Raw genomic sequence first — 16,458 nt, 5'->3', positions numbered from 1 at the left:
TAGGATGAGTCCATTTTTAAAAATAATGCATAACAATATTAATTATTTTTTAATATTTTTATTTTTCTGAAAATGATTTATACTCACAAAATGTTAATATGATTAACTTTCACCTTGTATTTTATACGGTGAATAAATAATTACGCTCTTGGGTGTTATATTGTCAAAAGGTGTCTGCTCCCTTTTCTAACATGTCAGGACACGTTTCTTATTGTTGCATTTTACATGTAGCCACAAGAGGGGAGCACAGATCTAAATTTCAACTCAGATGAACTTCCCCTGTAGTCAAGCACTTGGCTAGAATTTGGGGTTTAAAACTAGAAGTTTGCACAGGTAGAGTCATTTGGAACTCATGCAAAGAAGGATGCATACAAAACAATGTCGATTTCATTCTCGTGCAGTTTAACACAGCTCAAATGAGTGAGTTCCTGTCAGGAGATTTGATGATTCAATGAAGGCTAAAGTCAGTGCAGATGACTGCAGCTCAAACAAAGACAACAACCTCGGATCGTCCTGACCGAGAAGAATTTGTGGTGGCCACCATGCATGGTGGGGCAGCGCCCCTTGTGCATTCGATTGGCCATCTGCCAATGCCACTCTTTTTTTAATTTATTTTTTTATCCTATGGTCATCAAGCAACATCGAAATGTGCCAATCCTTGCGACTAACCGTGTTACGCAACCTGTGACCTCTCTCTGAGAAGACACACAAGCGCACTCACGCACACATCGTAGCGCCTAACCAGCCAAAATGCCCCGACAAAGATGGAAAAAACAGTTGACGGCTTTTGTCACACAAGCATTGGAACAGGACTGCAATACACATACATACACACGCACATTCACTCTTGCTCTCCCTCACACACAGACACACAAACACACACACAAAGTGTTGGTTGGCCGTTGGCCTGTGGGTCTGCGCGGGGCAGGAAGGGAATCATACACTGTAAACTGAACAAGGGCCGGCTTCCTCTGGGAGTCCCGAAGCCTGACAGCAGCCAAGAACCTCTAACACACACACACACACACACACGGACATTCACTCATCTGTTACTCCTCTCTCTTTCCTCATTTCCATCTTTCTTTATTTGCCCTTCCTGCCTGCATCTCCTCCAACGTCTGTCTTTTTGCTTTGCTCCTCATCCCCTTTGCAATTCATCCGCCTCTCCTCTCAGTTAGTCTTTTAGAAAATGTATTTTCCGTGCACATTTAAATGTCTATATTTCAATGTACTACTTATTGTGTTCATATTTTTTCAGCCGCTACCATCATAAATATGAACACAAACTTCACAGTGTACTAGGACATTTATCTGGGGTTGTAAATGTTCAACATGTTCAACCACAGAAACTGTTTTTGTTGATTGTAAAATGAATAAGTAGGCTGCAGAAGAAAAGAAATGTGGATTAGAGTAGGAGCCGTGCAAACACATCGAAAGGATACAAATTTATTGTCTTTATGCAAGTGGCTGGCAAGCAGTATAGGGTGCCCCCAGACTTTCACAAAAAGTCATCTGGGTATAGCTTCCAGCTCCCCCGTGACCATAATATAGAAAAGGAATGGATATTAAAAATAGAATGACAAACTGTAACTAAAGCCCATTATAAATTCCAAACACTACAAAAGCAATGTTGTATTCGGGTAAATCAGATCATTTGCCACAGAATCACATTGTGGACGCATAATGACCTGATTAGTGATGGGGATTAAAAAGGTCACTCTGTTCTCTGCAGGCACACACACGTACACACTAGCGGAAACAGAGGGCTGCGTATCCGACAGCTGATCCTCAACCCCAAAAAATGCTGACTCAGAGCTTTTGATTGGCGAGTCGTGAGGTCTGAAGAGACGAGGAAGACAACCAGGGCCAGGTATGATTCAACATCAATATGGTTCTCCATTTTAGAGTGCGTGAGTAATGACACAATCGACAAGTTGCCTCCTTGTGATTCGGAGGTCATGCGAGCAAAGCATTGTGGGAGTCTATAAACCCGATGAGAGTTTTTTTCTTTGGGAAAATGAGCAGCAGAACACGGGTTGATGCCGCAATGGCATAAAATGGGTATCCGAGCTGAGGCTTGGCTGCACCAAGCAAAATAAAGGAAAAGTAGGCCAAAAACAACGCGAGATTTGAGCGTCCATTGTATTCCCTTAACCATCTAGAACAGCTTTGCGAGCCCTGCGGTACTGCTGAAAATAGGAACAACATTTTGGTCAAACCTCTAATCAATTACGTAACCAATCCGGTTAGTTTCGTATACCCAGATATTTCAAATAAAATGCAGTTTGGTGTGACCAAAACGGATTCAGGTTAACATAGTTTGGTGTTGACATTTTCCCATTAGTTATTTGTCATTAAATATACATATTGTATGATACACAGTATTTTATTTTATTTTATTATACCCTACTATATTATTACCATTATTTGTCTTCAGTGAGAAGCAGGAAAAAAAAAATCCCATGTAAGTTAGGGTCTATTTTGAGCAGCTACTTCGGTTACCCGCTAAGGTATGTGACATGGCTTGCATAAGCGTGTACACAACGTCATGCACAAAAAGACAGAAGAGTCATCTTGTCAAACACAATTGAGCCTGTGACGAGGCCATTTTTCGACAGGATATGATGCAAAAAAAGCCAAATTCCCTTTCCATGGAACAAGTCCTATTTTGGCCGGCCAGTGCGTAAGCAAAGCCACGACGCCCCCTTTTTTCCCCAGCGTCTCCTTTCTGGGAAAGACACGTCTGACTTGAACCTCTTATCTCTTCCATTTCCACTTTCCTGTCATTGACAACATGAAAAGCAAAAGGAAACATAGATCACTAAACGGGGCTATTTAAAGCAAATAGCTCTCATTCCACGCGTCCCGGATCGGCCGCAACTGTTTGACTGTGGCCCTGACCATGTCACTGCTCCCACCTTTTTTTATAGCTTTACTTCCTGGCTCGTTTTAGGCCACATCCTCGTGTGTGTGCGTGTTGACTCGAGAAGCAACTATAATTGTCGAGAGGAATGTCTAATGCAAACCTTTTGAAGTGCTCCATTGTCTGGAGGGGAGGAGGTGACAAAAGAACATCAGGAAGTGATACAAGCGGTGCTTACAGTACATTTCCTCAAACAGCACACACACGCAGACTAATAAACCTTTCTATCCAAATGGACCACTCCCTATTTTCTCGGTTTATCAACGCCATGGTTCACACACGGTCAATAATAAGTGAAATAAGCCTGTTGCAGAGAAAAACAGCAGCACCTACAAGGGTAAGTAAATAGTCTGTGAGATGAATCCAAGTGGAGGATGACTTTTCAAAATCATCTTACGCTATGTGGTCATTTGAATTTGGAACTCATTTGAGCCTTGTTGCTAACAGAACAGCAGCCCCTACCACGTTGCAGAAAAAAGCGATCTTATGCGTTGAAGTAATTAGCGTTTGAACTCTGTTGCTAACCAAAACAGCAGCCCCAACATTGCCCGTGACTAATCAGATGAATTAAAAAGAAGGCAGTAACTTGAAAATTAATCAATATTTAGTATTGACAAGCACTCAAATAACTACTTGTGCTCGTACGGAAACTAATCAAGAGTAGCTTCAGATTATGTAAAAAAAAAAAAAATCGTCCGGTTGTTTTGAACTTCCACACAGCAAGTCGGCCGACTCGGGCCAGGCCGGGCCGAGGCGAGCGGACGAGTTTAAAACAACTGCTCCTGGCTCCTTTCAAGTGGGGCATCCATGCTGAACGCCACTCTATTCTTGTCGGAGGGGGACAGCTCCCTCGCTTCAAAGTGCTGCAGCAGCACCCACCGCCATGCTTTTCTGTCTCATTTCCAAAGGAAGCGCTCCGGGCACACTCTCAATGTTATTTTACGGCTCGGTGCTGCCGCCGGGGTCTTACGCCACTGACGGGACCAGGAAATCTGTCCTCCCCCCTTTTTTTTTTTTTTTTCGGCAGGGGTTTAGTTATTTTCTCCTGCCCGTTCTCCCCTCCCACAAATTCAGTGTGTGTAATTTGACTAAAAATGAACGCCGCCATGTCTGTACTGTTAGATGGCCAAAAAAATAATAACGTCCTCACACTATTTATTAAGTGAAGAACAGATGCTCCAAATACTGAGATCATTGAAGCAGAGGTCCAAATTCAAAAGAACCTTGGGGTTTAAAATGAAAAATTTAAAAAAAAATGTGCCTCGTGGTTCGGTAAAAATGCGTGTGCTTTATTTTGGAGTACGAGCGATTGGCTTGCCAATGCCTGAGGAAAGCGAGGCAGTGTGGTTGCAGATGGTGGTGAGGTGGAGCCCACATAACAAGTGTGTGTGTGTGTGTGTGTGTGTGTGTGTGTGTGTGTGTGTGTGTGTGTGTGTGTGTGTGTGTGTGTGTGTGTGTGTGCTCCTAACTCCTGGGAAGACAAATGACGGATGCTTGTTTGTCTCATCTATTTACTATTCCATCTATTTAATGCATTTTGTAAAGCTCTAATAAGGGTTCTCAATATTCTATTGTGCTTATTACTTTTTTGCATTTTCATCTGTCACCCTTGACCCTGACCTACTTCTTCAGTTCAGCTGGACTGGCAACACTAATTTTACACATGCACACGCACACGTACCCTACCGTGGCCGAGATGACCAAGGCCCACCGTGTCCAGTTACTCACAACCCCAGGAAGCGGAGGTATGACATCACTTTATCATCTCCTGTGGGCCCAAAGAGTGGGGGTGGAGGTCTGCAAGAAGGAAGAGGAGGAGGAGGCGGGGTGGCAATGGGGAGAGAGCAGGTGGGGGTTGAGGAAGGGATGACAGACTGGAGAGCGGAAGAAAAAAAAAGATAAAGCCAAAAGAAAGATAAGCCAAATAAAGGGCAGCGGATGACATCATAGACCATGTTGACTTCCTGTGACAACACACACACACACACACTCGCACAGAGTCAAGCTGTGGCCGTCAGTCACATAACGACACACACTTAACATGGCAGGCGTTAAAAACAGACCTTCGCTGCGGAGGGTGTTTTAATCCAGTTAGGCCTGCTCTGCGAAAGGAGGTCAGGTTGAGGAAATAAACGCGCCGCTGGCTTTTATTACTCACGCAGGACGGACACACGCGCATTATCAGGACTGACAGTCCACTCACTTCTCTACTCATGATAAAGTCAGAACTTTGAAGATAAGGTTTCAATTTCATTGGAAAAATATGACAATATTACAAAATGAAGGACAGAATGAAGCAATCTGACAGGAAAAATGTTGCAAAATTACAAAAATAACATCTATAGCTGAGAGTCATTATGCTTGGAAAACAGAAAACAAAAAAATGGAAACACGCTTCTATCATGGAACAAAAAAGCTATTCTTAACCTTCAGTGGACAATACAAATCCCCAAAATAACCAGGATTAACGTCACGACTGGGTGGAAATAGAAACACAAATACAAGTTCATAGGATAATTCATCACCCTGAGTGAATTGTGTACGATAAGTGCTTGGAGGAAAAACAATGGCAGGAAAATATGCACGTCATCAAGTGCTGAGCCAGTCTGGCTGGGAACGATAAACCATAATACGCATGGGTTCAGCAAGGCTGGAGTGCAATCTATGAAAATGCTGATGAAATGCTGCCTCCAAATTTGAAAATACAATCCACCTATTATGACCTGTTTTCTTTACAATCGGAACTACCACACTAGTACCTGCTTGCGTTGTAGCAACATCGCCATGGTAACGCCCCCTTACTCTGCATTGGTTCAGCAGTAAGGGGCGGGCTCATTTGCATGAGATAAAAAAAGACTTTTAAGACACTAGAGAACTATTTTAAATGGGGGGGGGGGGGGGGGATATGGCATCATATCTGATATGAGATGACAATGTACCAGTTTGTGTTGCAGTGAACTACAAGGATGCAATATCGCTCTCACGCTCACACACAAATACGTCTATACACACACACACACACACACAGTCCCAGGTAGTCTAAATGTCTGCACAGGAAGCGGCACAAAACACGCTAAGTGTGTTGTTTCATTTTGCAATGAAGCTGTAAAAGGAAGCTCGCTATAATTCCCACGTGTTGATGCACAGAAAAATATGCATCAAAGCACACAACACACGTCATCATGGGCCATAAGGGCACAGAGTGGGAAGAGGCCATGGCATTTTCCACTCGTTAACACTGGGAAAATGAGCAATCAGCCAACTAGGCCCGCTAGGACAATAGAAAGACTAATAGGATTTGCATCATCATTATTTTGCTTACGCCAAGAAAACAATGACTATTTACCCTTGCATGTTAGCTTACAGGGAGGGGTTGGGCAGAAATCCTATCCACCCATCCATTTGATTCCTAATTTGACTCTGATCCAAAATAAAACCAAACAAAGCTTGTGTTAACATCCAAGGTGAACCAACAACACACATGAACCCTTTCAGAGAACGACATAATCGCATTTTCCAGCAGCGCCATTGACTGAGACATGTCGTCCGCTCGGCATCACAATGTGGCATTGAGCTATAAATGGATCCCCCCGCGCTATTTATAGCATCACTGGATCAGATGGTGGGCGGAAGGCACCGTCACACGACACCGAGAAGGTTCCGACCTTCTCCTACTCGTTCTCATGTGGCCTTTGTGTGCTTCCGGATCGGTCGGGGTTACCCTCAAAAGTGCTTGCGTCATCTACCGCAATACATCAATCCTGACACAAAAATCAGTGAATGGAATATCGTATTCAAGAGGAAGTGAGGAACCACAACGGCATGCATTTATCGGTGCGTGAGAGAGAGAGTGTCAGCGTATGACTAAATATAGCCTTGTTTCCCTGGTAACACCTGAGGATCATACTAATAGTGTTGGCACAACATCCACCATCGGCACGCTTGTTCATAAAAATGCCAAACTGCCTCCATGTGAATAAATATGACGTGACATCATATCACGGACAATGTGAATCAAGCTTGAGCGGATGAAAGAGAGCGATCAGCCAGGCGCAAAAATCCGTGATGGCTTTTGTGCCACATCCGCGAGTCTTCGGTCGGGGGGGTACCCTAGTGGATGAGGGAGACCGGCCATAATGGAGCACTAAAGGATGTGCAAAAGACTTCAGGGAATTTTAAAAACACTCTTTACATCATCACCTTTGGCGGTACGTCCGCCCCTGCTATGATGGCCGCCATGTATTCCATGCATTTGATGGAAAAGTCACCCCTACCAACATGGCCGCCACTTTTTTTTTAAATCTCCATTTGTGATGAAAACCATCTTGTGTAAAGGGGCCCCTACCAAAGCAGACCACCTCCATCTGTTGGTCACTATGGACATCTTGAAGAGGTGTGGTCACGTCCGTCTGGCGTTTTGGATAGCAGCAAGAGAGCTATTGTATAAAGTGACAAGTTTTTTTTTATGACTGCCGTGTTCAAAGGACCAGTTTGATATGTTCAAAGCATGCAAACACACCACAGGAGACAGAGAGAGGCTGCTGGCGAATGGAAAGTTCAGCCACGGATGACGCCTGTGAGAAAAGGCCTCCAAAAGGCATTTGATAGCGCTCATCAAGGAGCCAAGCCGAACCTGCAGCACCTTTTGTCATTCTCGGACTCCCTTCAGGTGTTGGAGTGATGGCAATACTTCCCACATGTGCTTTTAAGGCACCAAAAGAACAGTGCGGAAAAATATTCATAACAAATACATTCTTCTTCTTTCCATTTCAGAGCTGCAGCCTGAAACGGCATATATGAGCAAGCAGTGTGCGTTTGCTTCGTTTTTCACGAGTGTGGGAAGTGAGTATGGTGCGAATTAAAGTAGGTGGCGCTAGTGTGGGTGGTGTAGCTATGTGGTGTTGGAGGTGGCAACCTTCCCCAGACCTCACCAACTAATCCCGTTCATAACAAAGGCCTGCCTCTCTGCTCGGCTGGACTCTGAGCCCGGCCCGGCCCGGCCCGGCCCGGCCCAAAACCCTGCTGTTTACAATCTCCCTACTCTTGCTTTTTTTAAAAAGAGTTTCATGGTTCCGACTTGAGGGACAGACCGAGCTGGTGTGTGAAGGGGGTTAGAGAGCTGCGGAGAAAGAGGCCACAAAGGTGCTGTTTTGTCCAGCGGGAACAAGGGAGCTATTACACAAGACATGGGGAGAGGAAGGAAGGCAGGAAGGGAGATTGAGGAAGGAGGAGGTGGAGGAGGCGGAGAAGGCCCTGTGGAGGATTAGCTGGCCGGCCAGCTGCTCCCTGAGGGACTAAACATAAGAGACACTTTTATTCTGACAGGAAGACTTGACTCTCGAGAGCCCGTGAAGAACAAGTGGCTGGATTTGAAAAGAATAACATTTAGGGGGGGATCTACAGTATCCCCAGAAAAATAAACACCACCCTTGCGTGGATGCTTCCAGATTAGGGAGGGAGGTCAGAGGCTTACGAGGAGAAGAAAAAAAAAAATGGACGAGTGCTGGAAAGTCTTGCATGAGAGCAGAAGAATAATCTGGCCAGTCCAAACCCTGTTGCTAACCAAAACAGCATCTCCCACCGACGCACATATGGTCCCTGTGCAGTATTAAAGATGATCTTGTGTTACACGTCTTTAACCACGATTAGAGATGATGCATTGGCCGCTCCAACATTTCCACATGTATTGTCATTGTTTTGTCAAGATAGTGAGGCCGGACAGAACATCTGGACTTCAGGGGACATTGGAGATGCTAAAGACTCCCTTGATGCCCTGTTTTCTTTGCAATTCTTGCAAGCTGAGAAAGTTACCAAAATATCAGTTTACGCTCATCTTCAATGCATCATCCCACGCACCCAATGTCTTATTTTCGAGAGCCCGATTCAAAAACATGCAGTCAACCTATCAAAATATCACGTCGACGTATATTCTAGCACAAAACAAATAAAATCCGCCTTTACCTAATGACAAGCTCAGTTGTGATTATCGGAGACAATTTTATTTATTGTAATTTGCAGTTGGGTATTATTATTTTGCAAAGCTTTAAACAATTTGAAGTTTGAGTCAAGGCACCACTTATGGTAAAAAAAAAAAAAAGATTTTCCTTCACCCATTGAAGAATTTCCGATTTTAAGAAGGCCGTCTCAAGATGATGCAGTGAACGTTGGACTCAATGTACGGCGCATAGGACACGCTTAAGCAGGATCATGTGTTCCCGTGGGCTGCAGAGATGCCGAAAAGTGGCGGCTGACAGCCCACAGGAGCCGTAGCTCTTCCCAAGAAGACAATAATGATATCTCCATTGACGCACACCAGTAGGTCATTCTGACACAGCTCGCACGGCGCCTGAAAGCATCTCGCAACAATTCGCCAGACGACGACGACCAGTTTTCTTTCTTTCCTTCCTGCCCTTGCGTCCCCGTTTACCTCGCTGTCTTCTTCTCCATATGGCAGCCATTTGTCTGGAGGAGGTCTGTCAGACATAAATAATAGCTTATGAAAAAACTCAAGGAGAAAGCTGAGGGACAGGCTGGCTGGGGGCGAGGGTAGCTAAATCGCTGCATTTATCTCCTTTGGCTTTCAGAACTCGGACGAGGTGGAAGAGTGGAGCACCTCAAATAGAGTGGCAGCTTGACTTAACGACTTTCATCAATCGCTTTAGGATAGTTACTATTGGTTTCAGGCAAACATATATTTATTTTTATATTCATACCAAGTCAAGCACCGCACATCCCTGCACGCACGAATCTGTATGTGCGCGTGCATCGTGATTAACATTCGCCCCAATTCGCTGAGGGACACGCATTCTAAGCCCTTCCTTCCTGCTCCGAGTGGAATTCTCATTAGCTGATAACTACTTTTCAAGAGAGCGCTGCATTCCTCCGCTGGATACCGGGCGGGCGGGGGGGGGCCTTGCTCGCAGGACCCCACAAAACACACACGCACAGCCATACTCATGGATTCACATACACTAAATGCGATTTGCAACTTTTTTCCTTTGACTTTTGGGACTTTCACCGTACTACTGTGCGCCAGTAAGCAGACCTTAAATTATGTGTCAATGTTTTGGGGGGGGGGATTTATGGATAAAAGTATTAGTGGTGTCGGTGCATGGTATCGGTGGCTACTAAAAAGTTGATACTCGTATTGATAGTGTCTGGGGGGAAAGGGATATCCAACACCCCTAAATATAATATGTATTATAGTCATATATTTAATATCTTTATTATTAGTGGTTGGCTTCAGCAACAGGTGGATTTTTTTTCAAAACTATAAACGACAGCATATGGTAAAAGCCGTAATAGTTTTTATAGGTCAAACTAAAAACAAACTATGAAAATATCTCAAAAGGAAGATTGGTAGAAAAAAAAAACTATTTAGAGACAAATAAAGAAATCTTTGCAAAGCAATAGGTGCCACCCCCACGCTGACTCCGACTGGCCCGGTTGGAGATCTCCATTCAACTCCTCCAAGGCTGTAAACCTTTCGTCAGTAGAAAATCGTGACAGAACGTGAGAAATCTGAGGGACTGGACTGGTAAACCACGGAGGCAAGCATTTGAGCCCTCGGGGGACTCAGCCAAAGTGTTTTGAACCTGCTCCACAGCTAAGCGTGGCTCAACATTTTGAGGTTCTTTGTCATCTCCCGCACACCTCGTTGGCTTTTGCTCTGATGTTGAACTTTGTATGAGGGCTGCATGAGACCTCAAGGATTAAAAACACTTTGGAGAATTCTGAAGAAGTGTCGAAATGTGCAACGGTGTCAATGCTGACAAGGAGGGGGGAAGAAAAAAAAGGAAAGTGACATTTGGAATGTGGATGCATGTATCCCTGATGTGCAAAAAGGTGGCGGGTGAGAGATTCATCAACCAATGAGCATCTGGGTCATATTCTTCTTCTTGTGTTTCCAAATAATATATATAATCCCGACTGATCAACATCCGGAATTAACAGTCCAAACATTGTGGATTTTATTGACCATAAGTGTCATGTCAGCACATGACACCTTTATGGCGAGAACAAGTGGGAGCATCTTGTCCAGATGTGTTGTAAGCAATGATGGACGATTCAATATTTATTTAGGAGTACCGTATTTTCCGGATTACAAGGCGCACCTAAAAACCTAGAATCTTCTCAAAAGCCGACAGTGCGCCTTATAGTCCAGTGCGCCTTATATATGGACTAAATTCCTAAATTCAAACTGGCCCAAAGCATTGTGTCATGAAATCAAGCATAAGTGGCCTGCTGAAGACTACGAATCATGAATCAAAAAGACTATGGATCATTATTTTGTGATTATAAAGTCATTTGTTGCATCTGAAGTTGAAATAAAAAAGATAAAATGGAGAAGGATTTGATTTGGATTAAAAATCTGACATGATGCATTAATAGTGCGCTTTATAGTCCGGTGCGCCTTATATAAGGATTAAGTTTTAAATGGGCCATTCATTGAAGGTGCGCCTTATAGTCCGGTGCGCCTTATAGTCCGGAAAATACGGTACATGAAAATATTTTTGTTTCTTACAGCATTTTGTTTGCACAAGCTATGGGGCAAGTGAAGCTTTGTAGTGCTGCAAAAATTACTATTATTACTCTTCCTAAGGGATTTTTTTGTTAATTTGGAAGTAAATAGTAGATTGAGGGCTGAAACTATATTCCACGGCTTGGAGTAATGGGCCAGCTCTACCGCCCACTTAGGCCTCATTCAACTCATTTGTCTGGCTCCTTTCCCTCCGCATGAACACTTCCTCTCAGCCTGTAAAATGATCACCGGACGACTGCTTGATTCGCCTCTGAGCTTTGCTTTCCACTCATCTACTTTGCTGCTATTTCCACTTTTGCTTGCGCAGCTTCCGTCGCACATCCGGACATGTAACCTTCATTTGTGGATCACGACCCCTTCTTTGCCTTCGGTCAGTTTTAGATTGGGTGAAGGTCTTCACTGATTTCACTTGCACGTGCAGTAAGGCAGCTATTTTTCTAGTATGATTTTTTTTTTATGATCAGTTTTGGTCCATTGAAACATAGAGGCCATCGCTGGTGGTGGAAGTCAACAGGTGATCAACTGCTAATGCAAAGCACGCTAGAAATGTAGATTGAGGCAAAGAAACTGGGTGGAACTAAAATGTAATATAAACATGAACTCACAGCAACTCTGGAGTGATCCATTCAAGACGATGGAAATGGAAAACATTGTGTGAAAGATTTTCACACACAATTTATTTGAAATATTTGATTGTCGGATATTTTGCTGCTCAACCCAAAAAGACATACGACAACTAACTGTGAACTCTGTCTGGCTGCTGTGCAGGAATTTGGGCTTTTTTCTCCCTTAGGTAAATCTTTTATGGAAAAGGGTTTGTGGCTTTAGCCTGCTGCACTCAAGCTGATGTTTATGGAAGGAAGTGCACCTTCCATAATTTATGTATTAACTGAGTGTGCGTGTCCACTTGTGTCGTTTTCTTCAGAGGATTGTTAATTGTCTCTCTTTGTCAATGGACTGTCAAATTGTTACGAGACAATTGTATTGCTTCTTCCTGTCGCTGCTCTACCACGTCGGTACCAAGTCACGGTTGTCCATAAAGATCCCGAAATCTTTGCGTCCCAATCTGAAACTCCAGATTTCTGACCTGCGCCGCTCGTACGATGCAGCTGGAACGTTTGTGTCGAGAAAGCTGCTAATGACTTCAGCAGAAGAGCTTCAAACATCCTCTCGGCCGTCGCCAGAGTCAGGTTGGCAGATGTTCTGAGCTGCCTCTCAGACGGTTGGCGTCTTTCGAGCAGATAAAGAACGCGGTGTTCCTACGGTAGCACGATACCCGTTAACGCTAAGATGTTCTGATATCTAAGAGACAAGTTTGCCTCAAGTCTTAAAGGCCTGTTTTGGTCCATATGTTTGTCCCACCCTGTGATAAACGCACAGGCATGTCTCTGGCCACCTGTTGAAGCCATGAATCCGCTTTGCTCCAAACATCTGCTTTCTTTCAAACACATGATCTGGGATGCGAGGGCTCGTCACGAAAGAATACAAAGCTTTGACACGCTGGCTGGGAGTCAGCCTGGCTTTTGACTTCTCGCTCTCCTGCCAAACCCCGAGGTGATGAGAAAACCTTTCTCTTGAAGGAAGTATCCTCATCCGTCATTCTCTACCGCTTTCCAGTCAAGTTTGTTAACTTGCCATCATAAAAGTGCATCATATATTGCAGGTAGACGCTCTTAGCGTCTTCCCAGTTTTCCTTGTAGACCATAGTCTGCTATTTCACTGTTGCAAAATAGCCATTCCAGACCGCATCGCCTGTGCTACTTTTTCATCCTGGAGGAGCAGCAAAGCTTCCGAACAGACTACTGTTGGGCCCCCGGATGTACTTTTGTCTGTCTATGAAACGGCGTTTCCAGCCACTACTTCTACTGTCCTTCTGTCAGTCAACCATTCAACGACGTCGATGATGGTGAAGAATTACGACCAACAAGCTGAGTGTTTTGGTTTAGAGTTGGAGCAAACTTCAGGTCAGAAAGAAAAATCGAATACATTCCACGTTAGCTCATTTTGGGTATTGGTCAACTTCAAGGTCGATGCCAATCCTGGTTCGTGATGTTATGGCACCTTTTCCAAACAGGAGAACCTTAGCACTTTTTCTTTTAACCAAAACTAACCGGGACCCAAGAGGAGCCACAAATTCACAGTTGGGCTCCAGCAAATGGGAGTCTCATCTCCCACGTACATACGTATACAGTACATACGTATCCGGTTGATTCACTTGTTACACCGGGGCCATTACAGTGTGGCTTGGGTTTCTCCCGAGCGTTCCCACACAGAGAAGATCTTTGTTCTGTTTTGAACCGTGAGCAATGAGACGCTCTTGGAAAAGAGGAATCCAACTGTTCCCAGGGTCCTTTTCACCTGCACCAGAAAACAACGGGAAGAATGGGGACGTTCTATCAAGGGTCTAAACTGGGATGGAGAACATCCATGTATGGACGACGGAACAAATGAATGTTTGATGTTCCTATAGTCAATGATAACATTTGAGACATTTCGACATCCATCCATTATCCACACCGCTTATCCTCATGAATTCATATGCTCCTATTTTCAAAGTGGAAATTGGACAGGAGCATTTGACCAACAGCCTCATCACATGGAGAATCGAGCGGAAGCATAGTCTGGCTCGAGGATGTGAAACACACTCGTGGGACGAACTCACTACACAAACATTATCACAAGGCCTGCTAAACCGGTTGGATCATCAACCGGTTTTCTTGCCAGCCACCACTTCCGCTTTTTTGGACTTTGAAGTTCCAGTGTGCATGCGTGTGTGCCTGAATGAGCGGACAAGGCCCTGATATTAGGTGGAGTTCAACTTGGGTTAAGGTGAGGATTAGAGTTAAGGCTTCAGGAAATGAATGGAAGTCAATGTAATGTGCTTGAAGTGATGTGATGGTAGGAAGTCATCCGTGTGTGTGTGTGTGTGTGTGTGTCTTCTCAACGCGGTCTCAGAGGATGTAAATCACCCTGTCCAAAGTGATCACTGTGAAAACATCCTGTGTGCGTGCTGAGACACCACCATTCCCCAATGCACACACACACACACACACACACACACACGCACACAAGGCTATAATATGGTATGAGCTAGTTGAGTGAAGGGAAAAATATCAACATACTACAGTAGAACTTCCAAAGTGGGACACAAGCCGTTCCTGGTTACCTTCCAAGTGGTTCCATTTTTTTTATACAGTGCACTAAAGAGAAGATAACCAATCAACATTAAAAGTCAAATAAAGTCATATTACTAAATTTGGAAAACAGTCATAAACTTTTTGCTGGACTTTTTGAAATTTCTGGTTCGATTGGGATCATCACACATTTCTTCTTCCACCTCTGAAACCTTTTGGGCGGGTTGGACTTTCCAGTAACATGCTTATGAGAGTGTGTTGTTCCACTCGACAGCTCTAAATAACATGGAGACATCTGTGATAACAAGCGATTGAAATGATGCAGATGAGTGTGATGCGGCCTTGCATGCAAGGGACATATTGGAGAGTTTGTCAGTGATTGGCGGGGGTGGTGGGCCGGGCGGGCGGGCGGTGATGCTTTCCAGACAGGACGTCCACTACTTAGTAAACATCTCCACGCAGTAAATCAAGTGTAATGCTTTTTCTGAGGCTTTTTTGTGGGTGTGACAACATCAATACCAATGATGGCAAAAAGGAAGAATGTCATAGAACCAGAAATGGACTGGAAGCAATTGCGGCATAGCGGTAGCATCATGCTACCATAGTGTTGACGTGAAGTCATCAAGCAAAAACATAAAGACTCATAGAATCCAAAAGCAAATCAACTACTGACTGAACTAAACTGATACAAAAATCAAATCTTAAAATAATGCATTAGAAAAGAATTGTATGCTTGAAGCATCACCTTTCTTATAAAACCAGAATAAACGAAATGCCAAGTCGTTTTTTATGACCATTTTTGAGCAATTAAATGAGGATCTACTAGACTACCAAGTAATGAAATAATAAATATCAGTAAATAGACAGATAAAAGGCGAAAGAAAACAGGAACCAACTATTTTATCTTATCTACTGTTTACAACTCCTTTGTGCAGAGACTCAAGAGTTTTTTTTTTTTTGCCATTCGTCACCACGTATGTGTTTCCATCCAATCGCTGATGAGTTACACTTTGTCACTTCCACTAAAGGCAACACTTCCTGTGGTGAAATGTTAATAAGGGGTTGTGATTGAAAGCTAAAGGCAGTAAAGTTAAATTGCTCTATGACACTTTGATTATTGACATTTTGGCCACAAAGTATCACATACTGAAGAAAATTAAACGTGTTGATTGGGACCAGGCTTGAGTTTGTTTTTTCTTAAACTAAACTTGCTGTGTTTTAGTGTGTGTGTTTTTTTTATAATTTGTTTTAGCTTTAATTTTTTTTTTAGATTGAAATTTGACATGGTGGTCACCTCCCACCCTGCATTTGTATGACTTCATTGCACCGAGATGAAGGCCTGGCAATCGAGGGTTGGCACCATCATGTGAGAAAGGGGATATAGGCAGGGGGGCAGGACAGTAGGTGGGTGGTTCGGCCATTGTGAGGCTTTAGGCTGCTGTTAGCTAGCAGTGGGGGCACTGGAGGTGAAGTGAGGGTGTGACTGACACTTGGATAGAGGTGACTGGCAGGGGGTGACTGGGGGATAATGGCGGCAGGATGCGGGTGTGCCGCATTGTGCGTGGGCGCTCCACGCATGGTCTCGGTGTGTGTTTTTTCAGGTGTCCGTGCAACCCTGCAGGCCCTGGAGGAAGAGGTGGCGGCTCATTAGCCTGATCAAAGAGTTCACTTCCCCTCTCTGCTTCAACACGCACACGCACGTTCACCTGGGAAAAGCCCAGGCTAATCTGCTAAAAATCCAGGGGGCCTCAATTAAAGAAAATGTGGATGCGGACGTGAGACGGAGAAAAGGAGAGGTCATATGTCAACGCTTCAGGTCAGAAAAAGAAGCTCATTGGTAAATTCATACCTTGACAGCA

The 16,458-nt window shown here is 44.1% G+C and overlaps 1 long non-coding RNA gene across 1 annotated transcript in view; it reads right to left on the bottom strand.

The window, feature by feature from the left end:
• The window catches only part of LOC133168241 (uncharacterized), a 39,169-nt gene that overhangs the window by 266 nt on the left and 22,445 nt on the right, over positions 1–16,458 (bottom strand). The gene's annotated exons all lie outside the window — the stretch shown is intronic.

The sequence above is a fragment of the Syngnathus typhle genome, linkage group LG15, assembly GCF_033458585.1.
Source record: "Syngnathus typhle isolate RoL2023-S1 ecotype Sweden linkage group LG15, RoL_Styp_1.0, whole genome shotgun sequence".
In the NCBI taxonomy this organism is placed as follows: domain Eukaryota; kingdom Metazoa; phylum Chordata; class Actinopteri; order Syngnathiformes; family Syngnathidae; genus Syngnathus; species Syngnathus typhle.
This window is presented reverse-complemented; position numbering and strand designations above follow the sequence as displayed.